Source organism: Episyrphus balteatus, chromosome 3, assembly GCF_945859705.1.
Source record: "Episyrphus balteatus chromosome 3, idEpiBalt1.1, whole genome shotgun sequence".
NCBI classification, from domain to species: domain Eukaryota; kingdom Metazoa; phylum Arthropoda; class Insecta; order Diptera; family Syrphidae; genus Episyrphus; species Episyrphus balteatus.
Genome location: NC_079136.1, coordinates 37,143,582 through 37,170,560, shown reverse-complemented (window position 1 = coordinate 37,170,560; position 26,979 = coordinate 37,143,582). Strand labels below are relative to the sequence as shown.

Here is a 26,979-nt window from a genome sequence, read left to right as displayed (position 1 = left end):
CACCTCATTAATATAATTCAACATTGGTACTTTCCTAAATTTTTTTATTTAATTGTCGCAAATATTTTTTGAAATGCATATACTGACTTTCTTTCAAATAAAATATGTAGGTATACTAATTGGAAAAGATGTTGTATATTCCTTTTCTTATTCAAATTTTTGAATATTCATCTTTATTTGATAAATTAATAAATTTTTAGTTATTTTCGGAAATGTTTAATATTAAAAACCTTTTCTTAATATTTTCAAATTTATTCATTTATAAAACAAAAATTAATTCGCATTTAAAAAATGACAAATTATGTAGGTAAGTAATCAAATAAGAAGATGATTTTACAGAATTCTGCAAAAATTAAAAAACATTTTCGCGCGCTTTTTAACATTTTCCAAACCGTTTTTTATTTTTTGCAGAATTTTGAAAAGCAGAATTTTGTAAAGCAGAATTTTGAAAGCAGAACGTTGAAAGCAGAATTTTGACAAAAGAATTTTGACCCCGGCAGAATTTTGACCCCAACTTTTTTTTTTGTGAACTTTTGCATTATTCAAAAATATGAAATAATTAATTTTAATTAATTTTGTTTGCTTTTTTATATAATATATTTAGCTTCAAAAATTATAAAAATTATTACGATATCACGTAAAATTATCGTCTTTTTTAAAGTTGCAAAATATTTAAATTCACAACGCACAAAATTAAACATGGATTATTACGTATTTTATAAAAAATTTAAATATTTTATACACATACACAATCAAATGAAAAATAAACAAACTTCAATTGTAGCTTTGTCAATTTTTCAGCTAGAAATGTCTAAAAAAGCAAAAATTTAATAAGCATTTTGATTGATGTTTAGAGCATTTTAATATTGTTTTTACGCACTCACACTTCATATGATATTGTAATTGCATGAATTGATTTCTTAAGAGTATAAAAATTAAGAAAAACAAAAGGTATCATACGGGCTTAAGTTGTCTTCATTCAGAATAAATTTTTTCTGTTAATTTTTCAAAAAAAAACATTATATGTGATAATTGAAAACGTTCCATCAATCTACTCGTATAGTTGTTGTTTTTTCTTATTAAGAGATAAACCAGTGCCGAAGCCTCCAAAAACATTAAAAAGTAAGAAAAAATCATAGTAGGATGAAACCCATTGGAAAAGGAGGTGAATATGATAAAAATGAAGGGAAAAATAAATTACGGGCGAGCCAAGTTCGGGAAGTGGTAGGGTTGAGTTTTTAATGGTAAAAAAATGGTATATCTCGATTTCCGGCAAAACTACAAGTCCTATGGAAAAAAATGTATGGCAAGGTTGTAGGTAATAAAAAGATCTACAACTTAAGTATTAACAATTTTCTGACATAACCTCAAAATTTATGTGAAAAATTCAAAAAACCGAGTTTTTGGTTTTTATTTTTATCTTTTTCAAAAAAAAAATGTTTTTTTCTACGAAATTTGGTGAAAACTTACCTTATTATGTCCCGAATTAAAATTTACATTTAAATTACTCAAAAACCGTAACATTAATCAATGTAACATAAAACCTTACGGTTTTGGAGTAATTTAAGTGTAAATTTTAATAAATAGGCCAAAATTTTAAATAATGATACAAATATTTTCGAATTAAAGCTTTTTGCATTTACCGAGAACATCTACTATGGTATACTAATGTAAATTTTCGTTGACACTATTGGAAAGTAAAGATTTTAACGAACAAAACTCCCACCGATTTTTTGGAAAAAAGCTGATATTTTGACACGTGAATTTTCGATTGAAAATTAGGGTGTTTTTTTGGTATTAAGCCAAAAAAAGGTTAAAAAATACATATTTTAAATCAAATAAATTATTGTGTATTCGGGACATAATAAGGTAAGTTTTCACCAAATTTCGTTGAAAAAAAACATTTTTTTTTTGAAAAAGATAAAAATAAAAAACCAAAAACTCGGTTTTTTTAATTTTTCACATAAATTTTGAGGTTCATTTTTATCATATTCACCTCCTTTTCCAATGGGTTTCATCCTACTATGATTTTTTTTTTTTGGTTTCAAAAATTATCGACCTTGGGCTAAGATTAGTCGATTTTGATTAAATTCGCCGCAGAATTCGATTTAACAAAAAATTCATGATTTACAAATTAAAATATAAGTTTTCAAAAATCCCTTTATTCTAATTAAAACAAAATCCTGATGAAATTCACCCGAAATTATCCTTGAATGAATGTCAAACAAATTTCTATGTAAGAAACTCTCTGTGCAAAATGGGTAATGTCCTCAGATTAAAATCCCATTTTGTTTGTGGGCGGTAAGTGAGGTATAGTGGCGACCGCTTAAAAGGGGCATTGGTGACGCAGGACTGACTGAAAGAGTCGAAATGTACTCTAATCGCTTAAAATTTAATCCTATTTACAGTCTTTGTCTGTTCAACGTATAGGTACACAACGAGAACGTGGTTTGGTGGTAATGGTTTGCTATAGTCTATTGTACACATTCTTATTTATATCAGTAACCATGTACGATTTGGAGTTGGTATATACATGAAAATGTGTCCTTGTTGAAGAAAGGACGGTCATTATGACAAAAGGACGAGGCAAGGATGACGACTGTTTGGTATAATTTTACATTTCAAGATAGTCGTCCTTGACAACAGTTCATATACAATTCCATGCCAATGTGGTATCCCAATGGTCGTCTTACACAGTGATTTTGCTCATCTTATTCCACACTCTTCCCACCCGCTTGCGATGGTCGCTGAAACTCTAATCAAGCAGTCTAAATTAACAGGATACAAATTGAAAGGACTCTCTCCTATATTCGAAATGTTATAGAAATGAGGTATTTTAGGGTGGCAGAAAAGGTATAGGTAGGAATATGTATATCGGTGGCAGATGGAACATTTTAATGATCCTTAAACCTAAAAGCTGTCCGATGGCATTATAGAAATTTGAAATGGGATTTCATTTCAATTGAAATCCCCCACTACCATAAGTTCCTTCGTTCGTTCGTTCGTTTCAAAAACCAAACCGAACAACGACCTCTGGCACAGCCATATACAGCCCTGTGTGATGGCCCAAAGGGGAGATGTTCTTTGTTGTGCAGGCTAATTAATTAGCAATTCGTATGCCGCACCACGCCATTCGTATGCAAAATCCAAAAAGCGAAAATTCGTTTGCAACTATTACCTCTATTCGCTGAAAATGAAAACCTGTGTTCATACCATCAGGTAAATAGTATTCTTTCATCAATACCTGGGGCCGGATGGCCCTCCCTTGCAAATTCTATAGACTACATCAAAAAGAGGCGCATTACATTGAATTAGCCAGAAGAAAACACCAAAATGTTACCATAAATTGACTAGCATTTTTGGGTAAAGCAATAAACACAAAATGCGCCATCAATTACTCGGCTTGGGAAATGAAAAACGTTTCGCGAATCAAGTGCTTTAAGGGGGATCTCTTGCAGCTATATTCTCTTCACAAACAAAAAGAGAGGTAAAACTATAAATGTTTGAAAATTTAAGCTTTTCTATTGGACTTTGACTGCAGGATACATTTGTTTTGGATTTGATGAAGCGCACCCCTGTGGAAATGGACGTTTTGAACGTTTATGTTGATTTGTTGAGTAGTTATGCCCTTTTATAAAATCAACTGAAATTTAACAACGAGAAGTACAAATTTGTTTTATATCAAATAAACGAAAGTCATATTTATTTAGGTCCACTTTGTAGGTAGGTAATTATCATTTTGTGATGTTATTTTTTTTTTGTAATTCAAATTTAGAGGGATTTTCATCGTTATATCCGACAACCTAGAAAATATATTATTTTTGAGAGAGATTTTTATTTTTTTGACTATTCCAAAACAAATGAAAAAAAAAAAAAAACAAAAATATTAAACACCACTTATTTTATGATTGTTAACATTGGAAAGTATGCAAAGATAAACAAAAAATTACTTCGCAGTGCGCCTTGCTCAAAGCCGGACCTATGTGACTGAATAGAAAACCTTTGGAAACACCACCACTTTCCATTTTCTTCAAAATTCTGAAAACTGAACTATTATAAATCGGGAATTCGTCATACTTTTTAGGAATTAAGGAAACACAACACTGAGGGAAAAGCTACCATAAAACAATGTTAAATCAATGAAAACCACATTGATTTAACTATTATTCGGAATGATGCGTTGAAGATGAACATTTTAAAATCAATGTGGAAAATAGGTTAATTTTTGATGGTTTAGTATCTTAAAGTCACATAAATCAAAGTAGTTCAACTTTGAATCAACGACGTTTCAACTTCAATTTATTTTTTCCCTCAGTGAACAAAAGTCGCAAAGTGTTTTTTGGTTTGTATCTATTTGTGTCGTTAACATTCGTTATGTTGGGACAAATTTGACTTTTATAGCGGAATATTTATAGCGAGAAGAAAGTGAGTGTTGAAAATACCGACGTTATCAGGAAAATCATAAAAACCACTGGCACAAGCTGTGACTGGCTGAAATCAAACTTAGCTGTATGGAAAAGTAAGTAAATACATAGTTTTTGATTGCTTTGAGCAATCAGATATTAAAGATACTCTGCTTCACGATCCGATAGCAAAATTTGATAAACATTTTCCAGGTTCATTCAATGTAGGTAATATTTGGAAGAACCATGAATTTGCATTGCCCCTGAGAAACTTATGATATCATTCACTACACATGCCAAACGTCAAAAGATGATCCATGCAATGTCGTCAGTTGTTTATTTTGATAAAATATGGTATGTTCATTGAAAAAAGTAACAAAATAGTACGTATACGCCCGACGGAAAATATTATGATATCTACACTGAGGGAAAAAACGCAACGTAAAATGTAAAATGTTCAACGTTGATTTAATGTTGAAAAAATTAACATGAAACTTCTTCAAAATAAAATTGAAACAACGTAAGAAATTTTTTTATTTTTGTAGCACTTCAGCTTTTGTCGCATTTTATCACTCTAGTTTTCAACAGTGAGATAGCACGTTGGTAAATCATTCGCCTAGTGACCCAAGAGTTGTAGGTTCGATCCCCAGCGGCTGCCCATTTTTTCTTTTTTTTTTTAACAAATTTGTGCTTTTTTTAAAAGTTGAAACAACTTTGATTTAAAGATGTTTTATAACGGTAAACCACTTTAAACTAACGATGTTCTACTTTGATTTTAAAATTTTCGTCTTCAACGCAAAATCATTGCGAAAAATAATTGAATCAACGTGGTTTTCGTTGATTTTAAGTTGTTTTTTCAATCAGTGTACCTAGTTTTTTTTAATTTTCTCATTTGTTGAAAAAAAAAAAAATAAAAAATGTCATTTCATGATTCAGTAAAAAAAAATTTCTAAAATTTGATAAACATAATGCTTTTTTTTTAGTATTTTTCATTTTAATTAAGTAATTTGGTCATTGTCCAAAAACCATTTTTGTCCCAAACGTATTAATAAGTTTTGTTTTGTTTTGGATTTAGTACGTTCTCAAAGCTATTTCTACGGTACTTCATTGTGATAGAAACGTAATAATTTGTATCTAAAATCTAGAATCAAAACCGTTTATTCAAATGTCCGGCACATTTTCAGTACTTGGCTTGGTTAAAATCACTTAAGACTGGTTTATTGTATCCTCTTAAACTTTTGGCACATTTTTTTTTCTCGATTAAATGCACGTTTTGAATGAAATTCAAAATTATAAAGCCTCAGATACGAGGCTGAAAGTCGATATTCATATGTTTTTTCTTATGGTTATAAACGTGGAAAATAAAAATGTCAGAAGCGTGAAGAACTCATTAATTTTCAATCATTATGTATTTGTTGAATTTTTTTTGAACAAAAAAAGGTTTAAATATCCTCACGGTGCACCTTAAGTTGCTTACATTAAGTTTAGAAATAAAGTCCTATGGCAACTCTAGCAGATTTGTTTAAAAAAAAAAACTAAAAAACTAAACTAACAGTGCTAAATACCTAAGTCAAAATTAATTTCTTCATCAAAGTAAATTCGAATAAAATATCGTCTTCTCGATCCAGAATTGAATTTAAGTTTGTTCAACGACTTTTAATGCATTTTCGGAACTTTTTTTTTCAAAATTTAAACTGAATTTTGAGCTGATACCACCGAATTTTCAGGTAAATCTATATAAATGAATTAAAATAATATTTTTTCTTGAAAAGTATTTATGTAGGTATTAAAAATAAAATAATTTATTAAATGTTTGCTAATAAAGTTCTTATACTTCTTTTTTGTTCTCATTTTTACTACAAAAATGCAGACGTTTGTGTGAAAGAGACAGGAATTTTTTTAACATAAAAGATACACTGTGCGAACCTTCTCTCAAATGTCAAATAATATTAAAAAAAAAAAAACAAATAAATAATCAACTTCAAAATTTGTACTCAATTAAATGAAAAATATAAAAACTACAAAAATAAACTGAAAAAGAAAACGTTTTTTTCTTTTTGATTACTTTTTTGTTTTAATATGTTTGGCTTTTTGTTTATGCACTCTGTCTTCATGTGATTTTTTTTTTTTGAAAGATGTTCTACTGCTCTGTTTGCTTTTTAAAAGTACCTATTAAACAAAAAGAAGAAGTTCTGTATCCAATATATTTTGGGGCCCTCCTTTTTTTTTTGTCTTCAACCTTGTAATTTTTTTTTAGAGCCAATTTTTCAAACTTTTAATAAACAGTCAATTTACTGTTCGACAAATAACGTTATTAAGCTCATAAACAATCAGATAACAACATTGAATTTTTCAATCAAGAAAAATCTATTCTACAAAATAACAAAAAAAAAAATGTCAAATTAAAAAATATTCAAATTAAGCGTCATTTTTATTTATAATTGTTTTTGTTTTCCTGTGTTCCGCTGTATTTTTTATAGCTATTTTCTACAAAACAGCTTTTGACACAATATTTTTGTTGAGGTCATTCCTTAGAATAATAAATAAATCTTGAGTAATAAACGACTAATCTGAACAGAAAAGCCGGCGCCTGCAAGCTGACCAAATAAGCAACAAACACTAGGTCACTCCAGATGTTTAAGTGCAATGTATTACCTAAGATATTTGTAAAAAATCGAAAAAAAAAAACTTTATTACTGAAAGAAAAAATCTAAATCTTTTGAATCCTCATAGTTTTAAATGTGTGTTTATGTATAGTACCTACACTTTCTCGCAAAGATAAAAGACATAATTTTCTTCCAAATCTATGGATAAGATATGACCATTTTTGTAACAATCAATATTTTCGACTTTTTCTGTTACTTTTTGAGTTTTTGTCTATATCCTTCTTAAAAAAATTTAAAATTGAAATATTGTAAAAAACTTAAGAAAAACTGTACAAAAAAGAGAAAAAAACGAAAATTTTTGATGTTTTTACTAAATGGTCTATTTTTATCATTTGAGCATTTATAGAAAATAATAGTCACAAAAATTGAATACGGCTTAAATTGAATAAAATATGGACTTTTAAAATCTACCTAATGTTTTTGGTCTTTTTTAATTTGATTTTATCTTTCAGTAAAAAAGTTTTTTTTTCAGAAATTTTCTTTAAAAACTCGATTTTTTAAAAATATTTTAATACATTGCACTTAAACATCTGCAGTGACCTAGAAAAGTTGTTTTAATGTTTGTTGCTTTTATTTACTTAGCTTCCAGGCTCAGGCTTTTCTGTTCAGATTAGTCGTTTATTACTCAAGATATAGCCCGAATACTAAGTAGGCTGGAAAAAACAACGACAAAAAACTTTGAAAAATCATATCTCGAAAACCTATCCATAAATATTTTTTTAGATAAGATTTTCAAGTTTTCTGGGCTCAAATCTATACGAAAAGTATAACGGCACTTGGTGTCCATTTTTTTTTTTTTTTTGTAAACTAGTGATATGTTATGTTTTTAGATTAAAGATAATGAGTTCTAAAATATACTAATGAACAGTGTTTCAAATAAATAGCCGATTTACTTTTAAAGTTGGACAATATTTAAATTATTATTAAATTTAAAAATTTGTACCTCCCCCAAATATAAAGGTTTTTTTTTTGTAATAAATATTGTTATGAAACCTATCTATTTTTTCTTCAACATGTTTCCAACAAAATCACCATTTTCCTTTATTGGAGGATTATGTCCACCCAAACAAATATGCACCCATTCCAAAATTCAATATTTCAATCAAAAAACCAAAAATTCAATATTTTAATATATAAATCCATTTGTTGTTTTGTTTTTTTATTATTTTATTAAACATTTAAATAAATGCATGTTCAGCGTGTTATGTCTAAATGTGAACACCACCTTTCGATTAGGCTAACAGCAAAATAGCGACATCGACACACCACCAGCTGACGATTTGAAGGCGAACAAAAACAACATACCGATAGGAGGTAGTAAGTACCTATGTCTGCAATATACATCTATAATTTAGTGGATATTTGCATATCGATGAGAACCTAACACGTGTCCTCAATCACGCCAAGAGGCGTTTAAATGCTAATTCTAGCTCAATGCATTCGCTCTTTTCGAAATAAATAATTCCAATCCAATAGAGACATTTCACTAGGTAAATATTTCGAAGCATAGGTACGAGTATAAAAGTTGCTATCCATCCGCATATACCTTTTATATAAACCATCAAAAATGGGGTTTCCGATTTGAGTAGCGTAGGGCAACAATTTTATATTATTGTCTTGGCTTGGTTTGAGAAGTTGATTTTTATTCCCTCCATCATCGAAAAAAAAAAAATAAATAAATAAAAATGAAACCAGGATATGACACACAGCGAGGCTTTATGCCAGCCAACCAATTCTGCCACTGAATACAAATTTATTTATATGAATTCATTTATATTTTGATTTTGAAGGAATTTACATTCGCAATGGATCAACAATTGTCGCAATCAGTTCTACTAGCCATATAGCTTCATATACCCCCAGAATTCAGCTTGATGTTATCATAGATGATGAGGATGATAACGACGGAGTCGTAACCTCTCCAGCAGTCGATTTGACGTCTATAGGGACGCACAGACAACACAGCAAAATATTATTCTATTTTTGAATTGATTCAATTTGTCCGCAATGAGATTTTATTATTTGTATTTTATCGATGATGGGGTCTGGGGTCGTATTGTCAAATCGTTTTCATATTGCCTACCATCATTACGTCATTTGAATTGCTCTACCTCTGTCTGTTTTTGTTGTGGAAGAATTTTCTCTGCCACAAATACGACTGGTAAAATGATTTAAGTCGAGCGAGGGATTGTTAAAGGAATTGCAAATAACCTGCTTATTGTTAAGGAATACACAAAATGATATCTAGATTATCCGTTTAAGGGTTTTTAATTTTTGATTTAGAGAGGTGCACGAAAATGAACACAAACCAATGCGAAACCGTTGTTTCTTTGATAATATAGTGTACCTATTAGGGTGGGTCAAAAGAATCGAAATTCATTTTTTCGATTTTGTACTCCGAAAATATACACAATATACACACCAAATATGAACTCTTTATATTAATGGAAAGGTCCTCCGCTTCGCAATTTTCCATTTTTACATCAAGCTTCTACTAAAAAAAAATCAGTTTTTTATAATTCGACTTTTTTGCAAATTTCTTTACATATTCTTGTAGGAAATTGAACGCTCTACCAAAAAGGCCTTCCGTTTATCTAACCGTTTAATAGATATTTGAGGTCCAAAAATCGAGAAAATCTTTAAAAATTCGGTTTTAAATGTTTTTATAATTTAAAAATGTTTTTATAATTTTTTTTAACTTTGACCTCGAATATCTTTAAAATGGTTAGATTAATGAAAAAAGTTAACAAGACCTTTTTTGTGGAGAAATCTGTTTCATACAAGAATATGTCTTGCGCGTTTGATTATTATAATTTTTCAATTTGTTACAAAATTAAGAACAAAAACCGAATTTTTAAAGATTTTCTCGATTTTTGGACCTCAAATATTTATTAAACGGTTACATAAACGAAAAAAGTGTATAAGGCCTTTTTTGTAGAGCGTTCAATTTCCTACAAGAATATTTAAAGAAATTTGCAAAAAAATCGATATATAAAAAACTGATTTTTTTTACTAGAAGCTTGATGTAAAAATGGAAAATTGCAAAGCGGAGTACCAAATCGAAAAAATGAATTTCGATTTTTTTGACCCACCCTAGTACCTATTATATTACTTTATAGGTACTTATAACATAATTTTTTTCTGTAGATCCTCTTAAAATGCTGAACTTTTTAAGGCTAACCCCCCAGTTTCAAGTTTTTCCAGGAAATCTGAGCTTCATATGAGATGAGATTAATGTCATTTAACTTGTAGATTTTCGTAATGTGACGTATTCGTAACGTGCCACATTGTGGTTTTGCAATATATTCCTACTATATAAAGCAAGCCATTGAGCACTTCGGTAATTTGATTCAATTTTAAGTTATAGTTAGTCAAAGTGCACGTATTAAAAATGTTATGGCTTTATGGTGTTCAAATGACGTTCGAAGAATTTATTTTATTTTGTATTACATTTAGTATCGCAGCTTACAATTTTACTTCATATTAAGGCCTTCCAAATACTACTGTTGCTTCTGTAAGCCTTTAAAGAAGCAGTATTGTTAGTTGAGATGGTAAATGGTATCGTATTTTGTAAATGTGTCGTATGATGTTTTCTAATGAGATGTACCAAAAATTTTCCCAAATTGACCCAAATTCAATATTGTACGCTTTAAGCTTAACTAACTTTATTATGCTCTTTAAAAAAAAAAAAATCAATTTTCGCCGCCATTTCAAATAAAAAAAAATGGGAGCGTTTTGTTTTCTCCATATTAAAATTCTTCATTGTACCCAATATCATCTTTTTTTCATCAAAATACTCTAAGTGCATTATGGGTTGTAAAATAAGATAAAACTGCTGGATGCTATTAAATGAGGGGTTGGAAATTGAATATAGGGATGCAAAAGCCCCCTTTTTGTTTTTTTAAATATATCTCGCAAACAAAGCAAAATTTTGGTATGTTACTCTTTTTGAAGAGAATTAAATTTCCTATCAGAAAAATGTTTTTTAAAAATTGAAAAAAAAAGTCCATAAACATTCGAAGGAGAGAGTGGGGCTGGTTGTAGGTATCTTTTTTTTGAAATGTATAAATTTTTTTCATAGAAAATTAACTGAGGTCTGGCCATTTTAACCTTTCTTTTTTTCAATTTTTTTTTAGTTTTACTCCAAGTAAAAAAGAAATATTGCTTTGTTTAGGAGATATATTGAAAAAAAAAAAAAAAAAAAAAAATAGAGGGCTTTTGCACCTCTATCTTCAATTTAAATCCTTTAGGTATTTTCTCCATAGATTTTACTTTTTGATCAGCTATAGAATAATGTGTATTAATCTCTTAATTTGTTCAATAGAAAAAATGTTACACATACGCCAGAGTGTCCTTTAAACAAAATTAACTTATAGTTCGAAAATTGATAGCTTTCTAAGCGAAAATTAAACATAATGGACTTATTTGAATTATATTCCAAATAGGTAAATATCATTTATAAATAGGAATTGTATACTTATTTGTCCATTTTCTGCGTTAAAAAAAGCGAGTATTTTGAAAATTACTAGAGACGCCGCGAACTATTCGGCCACTATTCGGTATTCGGCCTATTCGGCCTATTTTTCTGGTATTCGGTATTCGACCGAATAGTTTAACTATTCGGCCGAATACCGAATACCAAATGGGAAGAAAAAAGACATAAATTATTTTACCAAAATGTGTGTTTTATTAAAAAATTTTAATTTTAGTACTTACATATAATCTACTAAAGGCAGGTTGTGGTGAATGAAAACTATTTGTTCCGCATTTGTTGTGTAGTAAACGATTACGTTTATCTTCGTAGACTTTTCTGCTTCGAAAAATAGTCTTTTACTTTAAACACTTGTCCCAGGAGAGGAAAGGTAGACTTTAGCAAATGTTGTCAAAATTGGAAATTTTGTAGTATGTGTTGACCACCACTTGTAAGGGTCCGCTGTTCGATCTTGGCGAACAGTCCTCATATCAGTGTTGCAAATGTTTTGAAAAATCTGCTGAAACAACGAAAAAAAATCTGCAATGCAGACTTTTTTTTAAATTTGGGACACTCAATTTGAAAGTTTGCGAACAGGTGTCAGCAAAATTAATAACGAGAATATTTTTCCTCGCTCAAATTGTTAAATTTTCTTACTAGTTGTATTGTTATCCATTTTCCTCTATAAAATTAAAATCCTACTGAATTTTTGTTACAATTTGCATTTGAGAAAATGAAATGTAAAAATCAAGAATAAAATTTATACAACGTTATGAACAAACTCCAGCTGATTTGAAAACTATAGTTAAATAATAGAAAAAATTGATAGTTTTGACAAAATAAATGATGTCTTAATTCATCCTAGGCCTTACTTTAATTACCATTTTATTAGATTTTTTGGAAACGTTAAGTTTCAGTTGCAGATTTATGGTTCTTAAAAGTCTGAGAATAGGTTGAAAATGCAGATAAATCTGCACTATTGGCAACACTGCCTCATATGTAAATCGATTTTAGATGACTACCTTTGCAGTAGTAGGTAGTGTGTTCAGACATTTATCTTAAAAGTAGTTCAGTTATTCATCGTTACAACACGATGTTGTTGGGAATTTTTTAAGCCACATCTATTCTTGAGACAAAGTATAAAATTTTTGAAATTACCAACGTTTTTTTCTGATTATCCTTGGCCGAATATTCGGCGGCCGAATATTCGGTATCGATGTTCGCGGCATCTCCAAAAATTACTATCTGACTGCTTTCGGTTGTATTCAATATTGTAAAAGTATCATTTTCAGAGCTGCTTTTAAATTGTGAATTGTGTATAATTCCAATCGTAGAATTTTGCTCATTTCTGTTAGTTGACCCCTCAATCCAATCTCCACGTAGTGAAAATTCACGCCACACCCTGATTTATTAAAAGAGTTAATTTTTTTCAACATCCAATACATATTTTGGATATGCTTTTCTTCCCTAATCCGACAAGCTACACTGCACACAGCTTCTCCTATGGCAATATTTCCAAGAAATAGGCACTTCTCCCTTCAACCGCCTACAACTCGTCAAATACAAATGCAACACCATTGTTGAATTAATATATAAAAGCCACTGGCCTCTAATTAATTATGCATATAAACACATCTTCTCTCGAAAAGTTTAACTATAAGCATGTTACGCCAATTACCTCGAGCGAGTGCAGAAAACTTATAACACAATCTAATAATTGAACCCTGCATATTCTCTCTTCGCTATAGTGTTTGCCACCAAATTGAAATTGCTGCATTCTTGCCGCTTCATTATACGCCTTTTAATTTCGCTGCTCATATGCAGCGACAGCTTAAGCATTAAGCATTATGTGTACCATATATGTTTAAGTTTATAGGCATTGCGGCAAATTTCAGACAATTTAACATCCTTTCTCAGGAATGACACATAATATGGCATTGACTATACTATCTCAAAACACTTGTTAGACTGCTAAATATACACACAATAATGAAACGAGTGGATATAGTATGCATTTTCGACACGTTGGCGTTTGTTAGTTGTAGATTGTTAGGTTGTAGGAGGTTTAAATGAGCATGCAAATACTAAGTACTTTTAAGTACATATTAAGTACTTGTTGCGCGTACCTACTGCCACTGCCGCTGCCGCCGCCATCATGGATAAAGCATTTATCATTCGAGTTAAGTGCGAATGTGTAAGCTTATGACTACAAGTATCGTATTATACATATGAGAATAGACAAGATGTTTTCACTTTGGCACCCTTTACACAACTCCCCAGGAACCCTAGCCTATAGTGCGTGTCATATGTGTATTGAAGATGTTTGAATTCACGCTAAAACTTGGCTGCAACTCAACTCAGTGTTGGTTGTAATTAATGTTTGTAAATTTTGTGTACAATTTAATGAGTGGCGTGTAAACTCACGAATTTTAGAAAGTAGGACACATTTTGGGTAGGTATATTAGAGGAGTAGTCAAAATAAAAAATTTTTGAAATTTTTCAAGTGACAGTATTTCTCTTAAAAATGGTCGTGCTGGAATTTAATTTAAAGGATTTTAAATCCTAGCATGCCGCTGAAGCTAAACGAAAATTTTCATACAAAAACAGCAAAAGAATTTTCAGATTTGATAATAACACGGTGTAACACTCAAAATATACGCGGGCGGAAACCTATCATGTTTTGTAGAGCTAGTCACACTGATTACGAAACGGTATTTAAAAAGTTCCTAACACCCCCAAAATCTGGAGTTAGGGAAAAAAAAACGGTTTTTGTGACCTTCACCCATTGAAAATAATCTAGCTTCGTCAAATTTTTACCCATTTTTGATTTTTTTTTTTCAGTTTCTGATAGGAGATAAATATACCTTTTCAACAATGTATAAAACATGTAACTCGGTTAAACCACCTCGCATTTATAAGCTGTCAAAGTTCAAAAATTCCATTTTTTTCGTCATTTACCCAACTTCGACATCAAATTAAAGTATATATTTTCACAACAACATGCTGTTTTGAAAATATATTCTAAAATAATATTTACTTCCAAATATTTTATGAAAATCAGTTAAAAATTGGCTTAGAAACAGAAATTTCAACCCAGATACAGAAATTCGAACGTTAAGGCACCGAACAAAAATGTTATTTTGGCACGTAGTACGATAACTTGGGCGCCAGGATGTGATAACGGTTTTCTGTAGAGGAGTTCAATAAAATCATTTTTTACTATGGGAAGGGGGTCTACGTCCCCCCTTCTAGGAGGGAGGGCAATTTTCTAAAAAAAATTATTAAAATAAAAAAAAATTTATTAAAAAACAACGGAAACACTTACAGTTATAAGTAATACCATTTCCAAAAGGGAGAATTGTACATTTAATTGTAATTTTAAAATCAATATATTTCAACCAATAGTTTTTGAAATAATTGATTTCAAAGTTAAAAATAGTCGAACAAAATTTTTTAAAAACTCATTAGGTAAGTTCTATTTTTGTCCAGACTGTGAATTTTAATAAAAAATTGACTAATGCAGAAAACTCCCTCAATTGATTCCTTATCGAAGTGAAAACTATAAAATTGAAAAAAGAAATATCTGATAAAATTATTTTTCAATTCAATTATCATTTTTGAAAAGGTGTATTTATCTCCTATCAGAAACTGTAAAAAATCGAAAATGTGTAAACATTTGACGAAGCTAGATTTTTTTCAATGGGTGAAGGTCACAAAAACCGTTTTTTGCCCCTAACTCCAGATTTTGAGGGGTGTTAGCGACTTTTTAAATACCGTTTCGTAATCAGTGTGACTAGCTCTCCGCCCACGTATATTTTGAAACCTCATTTTTGTAACACCGTGTAATTAATCACGTTGATATTTTCAACTTTCCTTTATAAATCAAACTTTGTTATGAATGAATGAATGAATGAATGAATGAATGAATGAATGAATGAATGAATGAATGTAATAAAAACAAAGATTTTTCTCTACTTAATTCCTTTGAATCAAGTTTATTTTTGAACATTAACGGCCATATTATTCACTCTGGATTAAGTTTGGATTAAAGTTAATTTTAAATCCAATCACTTAATTTCTGAATTAAATAAATCCAAGGATTTAATTTTTTGTTCATTTTATTCACTCAAAAAAAATTATGTCATTATTCAATAAATTTTGTATAATTGGCATTTGTCTTTAGTTTTCCTTTGTGAAAATGCTTGAAAAAACAATTGAATGCTGTGAAAATTCATTTTACATCTGGATTTCTAAAGTTAAACAGACCTCCAGAGAGCAGTTTAAATTAATTTGGATTTAACGAGATTGGATTTAAAAAATTGGATATAAGATTGGATTTAAGTAGTGAATATTATGGAATTGGATTTATTTTTGACATTTGACATTGTTTACATCCAGACGTATTTTTTAAACTAGTGAATAATATGGCCGTAAATGGGTCTAAGAGGTTAAGCAAACACATTCTTTTTAAGAATGATCATTTTCTGATCAAAAGCATTATGGATATTTAAAAAGATCTTATAGATGATATTTCTGCATCATTACTTTTTTAAATAATAATATTCAGATTTACAAATAAAAATTGAAACTTCAATTTCATTTTCCACAAAATTACCTTTTCTGACTTAACCACTTTGTACCCAGCGCCAAAAATTTGTAAACTATTTTTTTTTAACGATTAACCTTATATCAGAATATTTTTAAGAAAGATGGCCACCTAGGTTTCTATAGATTTATTTTATACCACAGGTTTTTAAAATTTTTCATAAAATACTTTTTTTACATTTTGCATCAAAAAACAGATTTCAAAATTTTTTTTACGAAAATGTGCAATAGCTATGAAATTTTTAAAGTGTTTATGTACTCATCCAATTATTGTAGAAAATTATAAAAAAAAAGAAATAAATAAAATTCATTCATTCGTGGTTGTAGTGAACGAAAACATAAGATGATAAAATTTAAAATACACTTAACGAAAAAAAGTCCATATTTTATGAACTGGTTGCGATAGAACTTTTTTCTATCTGTTTTTAGAACAATCATAAGTGTAGCTATAAGCCGTTTTAGGGTTGTCCATTCTCTATTGCACACCCTGTATATTTTCAGACATATTCTAAACAAATATTCCCAGGGAAATGGTTTCGGGAGAAGGGCCCCAATCCGAAAAATGGCGAAAATTTCCATTTTTTTTTTTGGTTTCCCCATATTCTTAACAGTTGAGGAACGAAATTCAAGCTAAAAAAATAATGAAATTTCAGGAACTTTTCAGTTAGGAGTTTTTTTTTTCAGGAATAGGATTATGACGATTACAACTAAACTTCAACTTTTTGAATCGTTATACCTAAGAAACGGTGGGTCTTAGGAAAAAAAGTGTCATGACACTTTTTATATATAATAATCTGGTCTACAATTCTTGCATTGAATATTTTTTGATAAGACTTACCGTTTTGCTGAAAATCGTGAAAAACCAGTTTTTGTGACCTTTTGACCCCTATAACTCTTAACGCGGACATGAAATCAATGTCGATTTTAATTTTTAATATTCAATTCCCTCATTAATTTAAAGTGTAACATTTTAAACCATTGTAGGGCAAGTTGAACCACTAGGAGGCCTTCATCACCCATTTTAACCTAATTTACCCTATTAAATCTATTTTGCTCTTAAAGTTTACAACATTAATATTGAAAAATAAAAAATCGAATTTCGATAACTTTGCTGCTTCTCTAGCAATATTTGATAGCTTAAAATTAGCACGTAAGTTAAATTTTGTGGAGTACCTACCTACTATTCAGTTCTAAAAAATTTCACGACATTAAATGTTACAACAAACCCACCAGGCTTCTTATTAAAAAAAAACAAGCCTCTAGGGCAAATGTTGGTTTATTTATATGTATGTGTATTTATAAGGAATCATGTTTATATAATCAGCAAAAGTTTACCTATTAAACTTGCAGAATTATGCAACATTCTCTACTATAACCATATTGTTAGTTTCCCAAAAACAACATGATTTTGCATCAGATTGTGTCCATTAGTCATTTGTCCCAAAGACTAGGTCGTCATTTTAAGCCTCAAAAAGAGAAACCAATTAAATTATTATTATCAAACAATATTCCTACATATATTATTTTTGTTATCTCCTATTTCTCTCAAATAAACTACTTTCTACACTTCTGTCATTTTTCACTTTGCCACAAGCAAATATCTCAAAGCCAAACAAATATACTGAGGTATGTACTTACTTTACTACCTAACCTATCTGGTATCTGTGCATCAGATGAAAAGGATGCTTTTCCTAGAAGTTGAAGGAAGGTATTAAAGTTCTGCAAATATTATATACTCTTATACTTTGTCTCTATACGAGCCGACCGACACCCACACTTATGACTGAGAGAATCGGCATGTGTAGAGATCTAGGCAAAAAGTTGTTCCAACATTTCTTCCCTTCGCCAATCTTGTCCCTTTAGAAGCTGCCGAGAATGAGACCGAAACTCTGCTGATGCGTCTCGTTCCTGTTCTCATTCTTCGGTCTCGGTCACATCTGCTTGCAGTAATTCAGTATTAATATGCATTCTGCATTTTGTATTTTGCATTTTGCAGCATTTTGTGCAAAAACTTAGTATTTCTTCGAATCAATAAACAATCACAGATGTAAATATTTGCGTTGCCATTGGGTGCTGTTTACAGCATCCAGCATCTCAGCATCAACTGACATCGGATTTTGTTTTCAAATGATGATGTTGTTGTTTTTGTTTTTTTTTCGTATTTTTTTTTTTTTTTTTGTTGATAGTTATATAGAACTGTTTATAGGTATGAGTATTAGTTGAATATATGTGCATTTTTGTAATTTGTTTATATTTGAAAACCAACAGAGTGTACAAATGTGATTGATAGAAATGTATGCACTTGTGGGATTTGCCAATAAATTCAAAACCAATATGATTATGTATTTTTGGTTTTATTATACAAGCTTACTACTTAAATTCTAAAATGATATTAAACATTTATAAACAAAAATGCAAAGGTGCATGTTTGAGAAATACTAAAGCTTTTTGAGTGACCTCCAATAGATATTATGTGGGTGGTTAAACACTATGGGCCCTACCAATAATCAAATTTAAAGCTGACTTTAATTTTTACCTTAATTCTACATATTTCACAATACCAAAAACCAATTTAATAGTCAAGTTAAAGGCAAATGCTCGATTAAAATTTATAGTTGGGAAACTCAACTATAAAATTTAACCTAGACTTAGCCTTAAACCTGACTATTAAATTGGTTTTTGGTGTTGTGAAATATGTAGAATTAAGGTAAAAATTAAAGCGAGCTTTAAATTTGATTATTAGTAAGGCCCTATGAAACTTTAAGGTTAGATTTTGATTTTGCGTTGTTATGCTAACGTCCGTCGTTTTCTGAAAAAATGCATTTGAACCAATATTTTTAGATCGTTTCCTGCTACTTTGAGTCTAAGGTTCGTGAATCTCTTCTTACACCCAATTCCCAATTGTTTTTATGCTCTGAAAAGAACTTTGATAAATTTTTAAGTCTTTAAATATCTCAAATCCCAAATTAAAATCCCAATTTATAAGGATTTTTCAAATACCTGTTCTTTGCCTGACGCTGCACAGTGCGGTATTTTGGTCTAAAACCTGGAAAATTTTTGGGCACATCAAATACAACTGACTAATAAATTATTTTTAAGAATAAATTTTCATTTTTTCGGTACAGTAAACCCCATTTAGTGCTTACCTACTTACCTCCCGATTAGCTAGGAGAAAAAAAAATTATTTAAAACCAAAATAGGCACGTAGAAATCTGTGCTGCAATTTTTATAAAGCTATTAATTTATTGTTTATTTTGTTTTTGACTCAAGTTGTTTCAGCAAATAGGTAGTTTTTGAGAAATTAAGTTTTAAAGAAGATTTAGAAAAAAATTGTTTTTTTTTCATTTTTTGATTGATTTGGTATAAAATTTTGCAACGAAAACAAGTTTCTTTCACAAAACAGCTTATGAAATAAAAAAAAAAACAGCTGATAAAATAGGTTTTATTCTAATTTATTAATTCTTTTTCTAGTTTTTGAAATTTTAAAATTTTGCCAATTTTACTTTTTATTACTTCTTTTAAGAAAACTAATGATATTTATGCATTTTTATAAATTTTAAAATAAAATTTTGTAAAAAAAAAAAAATATTAAGAAAAAACTTTATTCAACAAAAGGTAAAAGAAACACATCTTTGATTTTGTAGCCTGAATTCTGAATACTAAGTAGGTACATATGCTGCAAAATAAAATACACAACTGGGTCGAACTTGCTTTTAGGGTTAAATTTGTTAGAATTTTAAGTAGGTACTTTTTATATAGAAATTTGTTTTATTAAGATGCAGTTTTAGAGCCAATTTTTTAAAAAAAACTATTTTTTTATGAATATTTTTTTGGAAAAAAAGTTTTAAAATAAAATTGGTATGATGTTTTGTACACGGTTAAAAATTCTGTAGTATTTTTTAATACAGGTCTTGTATTAAACAATTTTCAATACAAAAAATATTACAATTTAATACTTCCAAAATATTAGAATTATTTTTAATCTTTTTGGTATTAAATTTCAATATTTAAGTATTAAGTTTACTACTTGTAATACAAAAATTATTAAAAAATAATCTCCGTGGGTTAAATTCTAATCTTGTATTGAATTTTAATACCGCTGTATTGGATTTTAATATTTTTGTATTATATTTGAGTGTATTGTATTTCATTTTAATATAATTATATTACATTTTAATATAATTGTATTAAAATATAATACAAATTTATTAAAAACTAATATAAAAAGTATTAAATTGTAATACGAGAATATTAAATTTTAATCAAACGTCAGCAGCCACAGTACACATAATAAGGTTATTATATTCCGAACGTTGTCAAAATTTATTTGTCAAAAATGGGCACCAATCTGTCAGGTCGGCCTTTAATATTTATATTTTAATCGCAGTAAACAGGAAATTTGTTTTAGTTTAAATTTATAAAGTGTCATTTGAAAAAATTATAAATTAAAAAATAACAAATTTTCTTCGTGTTTCCTTGCGGAAAACGGTGAATTATTGTAAACAAATTAGTCGTGTGCGTGGTTTTTCAGTTTTTGTGCGTTTTCCGTCGCTAAATAAAAGAAATAAGAATTACGGTAGCTGACATTGGTTTGGAAGATATTACCTTTTATGTGTACTGTGGTCAGCAGAAGCCATATTAAAAATGAAAAAAATCCTTTGTTTGAGGTACCTTTTCTAAAAAAAAATTTAATTAAAATTTGCAAATTTTTACTAATTTGAAGGCGCTTTGTGTTTTTTCGAAGCAAAATACATACATTACAGATAAATTTTGATCGGCAATAAGATTTTACATGCCACAGTTTGTGAAACAGGTAAAATAGAGAAAATAATATCACCATTATTATATTATTTATGATTAATATATATTTTCAGTAATGAATTAAGAAAAAGAATAAATTTTATTAACTTTAAATACATTTTGTATTGAATTGAAATGTATTTGTATTATCTTCTAATAAAATTATTAGAAATTAATCTAAAAAGATTAAATTTTAATATACAATAATTGAAAGGAGATGGGGCAAAATTATATGGGACTTGGGCCATGAGCGTACATTAATGAGACTAGTCTCGAATTGAAGCTGGAGCTTAGTATATTCAATATATGAAGTTTTTTTTAAAATCGAAAGTCAGGGTCCTGAGATATAAGGCTCCAAAGTTCGTTCTGATAACCATTTTCTGTCCCTTTTATATGCAAATATCATTAGAACTATAAGAGCTATATGTATGTTTTTGATGTCAAATGAAAGGTTGTTTTTGTGCCTTTTCAACAATATATAACACATATTACACATAAAAAAGAAACGGCGAAAAAATAAAGAAAAAGTAAAATATTAATGAAAAAGAGAGTAATCCTGAACAAGTTTAAGGTTGACCTGAAAAAAACGACAAAAACTAAGGATGAGGCTTTGTTCCTGAAAGCCTCTGCAATAATAATCCGCTTTTACCAAAATCGGATTAGATATTTTTTCGAGATATCCCCATAAAAGGGTTTTTTTTGTGAAAATTCATACCAAAGCAAGGCACGAGTACGATAACTTAGGCGCCGAGAATTGACAACGGCTATTTGTAGAGGTGTTCAATACAAATATTTTTTCTTACGGGAGGGGGGGTCAATGTCCCTCCTTTTAGGCGGGAGGGGCAATTTTCAAAAGAAATACTTGAAATCATAAAAAAATTATTAAAAAACAACGGCAACACTTACAGTTATCAATGATACTTTTTTCAAAAGCTAGAGTTATACACTTGATTTTAATTTTTAAATCAAACATTTCAATCAATCGTTTTTGAAATAATCGATTTCAAAATCAACATTTGGGAAAAATAAGATTAAAAAAATACATTGGATACTATTTTTGTCAAGTTTTTCAATGAGAAATTGATTGATGAGTAAATTGTATCAATAATTTCCTAATCAAACACTGAAAACCATATCTTCTTATGCTTTCTAGTTTTTGAGAAAATTGTAAAATAAGAAAACTTTTTTCAAATCCTTCAGTGGATTAAGTTTTTGGGGACTATTCTCTGCACCATCAGGGCTCTCCTGCGGTGAGCGTACAATGGGAATCTAGTTTTTTTTTTTAAGAAGAACAAAGCTCTTTACTGACTCTATGTATGAATATCGATCTTTTCTGATTTTTGATAATGGTAAACAGCCAAGAAAATAAAAATCTGATTAAGAAATTAGTTTTTCTCTTTTTCATTTTTCTCAAAAAATAGAAAGCATAAGAAGATATGGTTTTCAGTGTTTGATTAGGAAATTATTGATACAATTTACTCATCAATCAATTTCTCATTGAAAAACTTGACAAAAATAGTATCCAATGTATTTTTTTAATCTTATTTTTCCCAAATGTTGATTTTGAAATCGATTATTTCAAAAACGATTGATTGAAATGTTTGATTTAAAAATTAAAATCAAGTGTATAACTCTAGCTTTTGAAAAAAGTATCATTGATAACTGTAAGTGTTGCCGTTGTTTTTTAATAATTTTTTTATGATTTCAAGTATTTCTTTTGAAAATTGCCCCTCCCGCCTAAAAGGAGGGACATTGACCCCCCCTCCCGTAAGAAAAAATATTTGTATTGAACACCTCTACAAATAGCCGTTGTCAATTCTCGGCGCCTAAGTTATCGTACTCGTGCCTTGCTTTGGTATGAATTTTCACAAAAAAAACCCTTTTATGGGGATATCTCGAAAAAATATCTAATCCGATTTTGGTAAAAGCGGATTATTATTGCAGAGGCTTTCAGGAACAAAGCCTCATCCTTAGTTTTTGTCGTTTTTTTCAGGTCAACCTTAAACTTGTTCAGGATTACTCTCTTTTTCATTAATATTTTACTTTTTCTTTATTTTTTCGCCGTTTCTTTTTTATGTGTAATATGTGTTATATATTGTTGAAAAGGCACAAAAACAACCTTTCATTTGACATCAAAAACATACATATAGCTCTTATAGTTCTAATGATATTTGCATATAAAAGGGACAGAAAATGGTTATCAGAACGAACTTTGGAGCCTTATATCTCAGGACCCTGACTTTCGATTTAAAAAAAAACTTCATATATTGAATATACTAAGCTCCAGCTTCAATTCGAGACTAGTCTCATTAATGTACGCTCATGGCCCAAAAACGCCCCATCTCCTTTAATACATTTGGTTTTAAATTCTAATATAAACTGTATTATTTTTTAATACAACTGTATTATATTTTAATACATTTGGTATTAACTAAAAAATTTTAATATTTGTCTTGTATTAAATTTTAATACATTTCTGGTGTAGACCTATATGTAACCCAAAAAGTATTGAAAAATACTCCAGAATTTTTAACCGTGTAAGTAGGTATGCTTGCAAAATAAAATATTATAAAAATTTATAAAATACTAAGTTTATTATACATTTATCGAAGAAAATCGGCCCCAAGGTCAAAAATTTGCATATATTTATATTTATCTGACCAATAAGAGAAGATATTAACATTTTTTAAATGCAGTTCTAAAGAATAGCATTTCTTCTAAAAATCAAGACATTATTGAAGTTTCTATCAAAAGTACTAACGGAGTTATTAACATTAACATGAGTAAAGGCATAGGTACCAAACTAAGCGTTTTCTTAAATAATCGCTAAAGGGTATCAACTTTGCAGATAGAGAGTTACTGTAGAACAATTTTTTTCTGAGAATAAACCCAAGAATCATCCCTCAAAATCTTCTTATCTCTATCACTGTAATGTAATGTCTGATTAATATCTTCGAAATTGTGTTTTGAGGATAGAAACGCCCATATTTTTGTACGACGACGGAATAAAGAGGCCTGATAATTTTTCGGGTAGGAATTCCACAAATAAAGCACTTGGGAGACTCTTAAGCATAAAGCTGGTGGAAAAGCTTAGTGCTGAGTGCCTTAATGATTACGAGCTTGAAACAACAACTCATTCATGTATTAAAAGAATTCCCGAGGCATTTTTGCAGCAATAAGAAAACATACGAAATATTGAAAAAAAGGTGGTCTCCCTTTTTTCATCAATTTTTCGGAATTTGCCCTTTAAAAATAATGAACTTATAAAATAATGTTCAAATAATTTTCGTCCAGAATAAATAAAGTTAAATTATTTTTGAGTTAAAGATAAGGCATTAGTGACAAATCAGTGAAAATTAGTCATAATCGTGTGGCCACCTACTGTACTTGCTACCAAGTGTAGGGGAGAGTGGGGCAGTTTTGAACACGGGGCACATTTGAACACTGCATATAAAATTTTAGTATATCAATCTTTTTTAGAAGTATTTCGATATTTGAACCCGTCAACACGATATCCATAAATGTCAACGACTTTCCATCGTTATCTCGGCTGGCTTTGCATTATTTCAGTTTTTTAGTTATAAGAGTTTAAAAAAAAATAGGTATACGTGATTTCAAAACGTAATACAATTTTTGTTAATGGTTAATGAATTTTAAACTAATTGACTGTGAATTTTTGAATTAATATATTAATGTTAAATATTTATTCAACATTTTATGTCGTTGACACAGTGGGGGAAGTTTTGAACAAGTATGGTGGGGCACTTTTGAACATGTTCAAAACCGCCCCGAGCAGTTTGTATCAGACATTTTAAGGACACTTGAATGTGTTTTATTTAATAAATCGTAATGTTCTTATAAAAATAAATAATGAAACTAGCATTTGTGGGCAAAATTAAAGAAAAAATGGGAATATGTACAACATAATTGAAGTTTTAAAAAAATGCCTGAATTCTTCATGTTCTGCTAGACTGTTCTCGATGAGAACTCGATTATATACCGCTTAAGCGTTATAGAAATTAAAGTCAAGCTACCTACACCAATTAATGCTCCTGGTACATGAAGAACATCCGCTTTGTTAACATTTGGATTTAATGTCTAGAAATATATCTATATATATATTGAAAATAAATCTATTTTACTCTGAGAAGCATACATGGTATGAATACCATTTTTTTAAGAAATATTTTAAATGATTTTTTCTTGGTTTTTGTTTTTCTTTTGAACTTATAAATGTGATAAACTGATAACTATAGTTTAAATTTTAATGTTATTTTTTCTGAGTTTTTATTATTTGTTGGTTAATTGAATATGATATAATAATCAATTTGGAGTTTTTGTATGTTCTTATTAAAAAACTAATAAAAAGTTAAGTATTATTTATTTAGTACAACGAAATTAATACTGATGTTCAAAACTGCCCCATACATGGGACACTTTTGAACATAAGATCTAATATTGGTTAAAAATTAAAATTAAATATAAATAATATGCTAAAATAACCAGATATAATTTAAAATCGAAGTTCAATATCACTGCTTCATATAAGTAAACTTAACAGATTAATAAATCGAATAAATATCTTTCTAGCCGTTGCGAAAGCAAAAAGTGTTCAAAACTGCCCCACTCTCCTTTACATTCTATTTATAAAAATCATAGAGTTTTGGAAATACTTCACAGAACATAGAACAATGGGACCCACATTTTTATTTGTTCTCCTAATCTCATTTTTTGCCATTGCAACACCAAGATTGATTGATTATAATCTCGAATTCGATTTTCTTATCGATAAGTTACCCTGCAAGCAGAGTCGTCTATCGCGCAAGTAAAATAAAGTTCAGCCATTATCTACAAATACATCAAAATTCATCTAACACAGCGTGTTTCTGTCATGAGTTTTTTGTGTCCATCTGCACTTCATTGAAATAAAACAAAACAAAAAAATAATAGTTCCTCAATTCTTTCAATATTCCACCCACCTCCACCTACACTCCATCACGCTTTTAAGAAGAAGGAAAAATCAATCACGCTGCAGTTACATCTGCAAATTGTATAGATCTTCTTTAGTTTAGTTTATCAACAAAAAAAAAAAGCCCAATCTTTGCACATGCCAGATACAAGATGCAACTAAAAACACCCATAGTTCCATTCTGACCCTCACAATCTGCTGAATGAAGAAAATGAAGGCGTGAAATGAAATATCTTTGTTTTGATAGACCAAACTGTTAAAATGCCATAAACACAAACTGACACACTCACACTAAATAATAATTATACAGTCAGTATTTACAGGAGTTGATGGCGCGGCTTGGGCACATTGGCAACTAGCATCAACAACACAGCATCAGCATCAGCGGCATCAACTAGAACTAATTGCATAAACAAAGTCGAGTTAATCTGTCAAATTTGCTGGCTGGATACATTTCCTCACTTTCTCGGGGTGTCGAGATGCTTCTAGATCGTGCCAGTGCAGCAGAATGAGTTCTAAAAAAAAAAAAAATAGTTCTTTCAGATACACATTTGGATTGGAATTGAATTCAAAAATACTTAAGATAAATAGTTGCACTCTTGCATATTGTAGTGCAGAACAAAAGCGAAAAGAAACAGCGCAGTTTCAATTTGGAGATGTTTTCTATCTTAACACTCTCTGCCTGAGTCTAGTTAATAAATTCTTATTTTCAAGACTAAAAAAGCAATAAGATGCTGAATCGATAGGAGAGGATTGTCTGTTTATCGGCGCGCATTATGATGTGGCGTGCCCAATATATCTCTAAAATGATGACGATGATGAGCATCGAAGTGAAGAGTATAGTCGAAGTCGGAGGCAATGTTTGTTTTGTCTTGTCTTGGAATTTTATTAGCGATTTTTTTTTGTGGCAGTAGAACAAGGTAAGCGAGTGTATGAACGCGGCGAGCGTTAAAACTTACCTACTGAATAGATATTAATTGACTTTGAGAAAGCGTCAAGATTGCATTTTTAATTTATACTGCAAACAGTGAGTTGCACATTGCAAGCAAATTCATGTCAATAAAC

General features: G+C 29.6%; 1 protein-coding gene across 3 annotated transcripts in view; it reads left to right on the top strand.

Annotated features, from left to right (window-relative positions):
* LOC129913862 (polypyrimidine tract-binding protein 3) overlaps positions 1-26,979 on the top strand; it is a 525,860-nt gene that overhangs the window by 92,493 nt on the left and 406,388 nt on the right. Inside the window, exon 1 of one of the 3 annotated variants that reach the window (XM_055992808.1) lies at positions 5,999-6,130. The exons of the other annotated variants lie outside the window; for them this stretch is intronic. The gene's annotated coding sequence lies outside the window, so the exon portion shown is untranslated. Of the gene's footprint in view, positions 1-5,998; positions 6,131-26,979 lie in introns of those variants that run through there. 3 annotated transcript variants of the gene reach the window in all.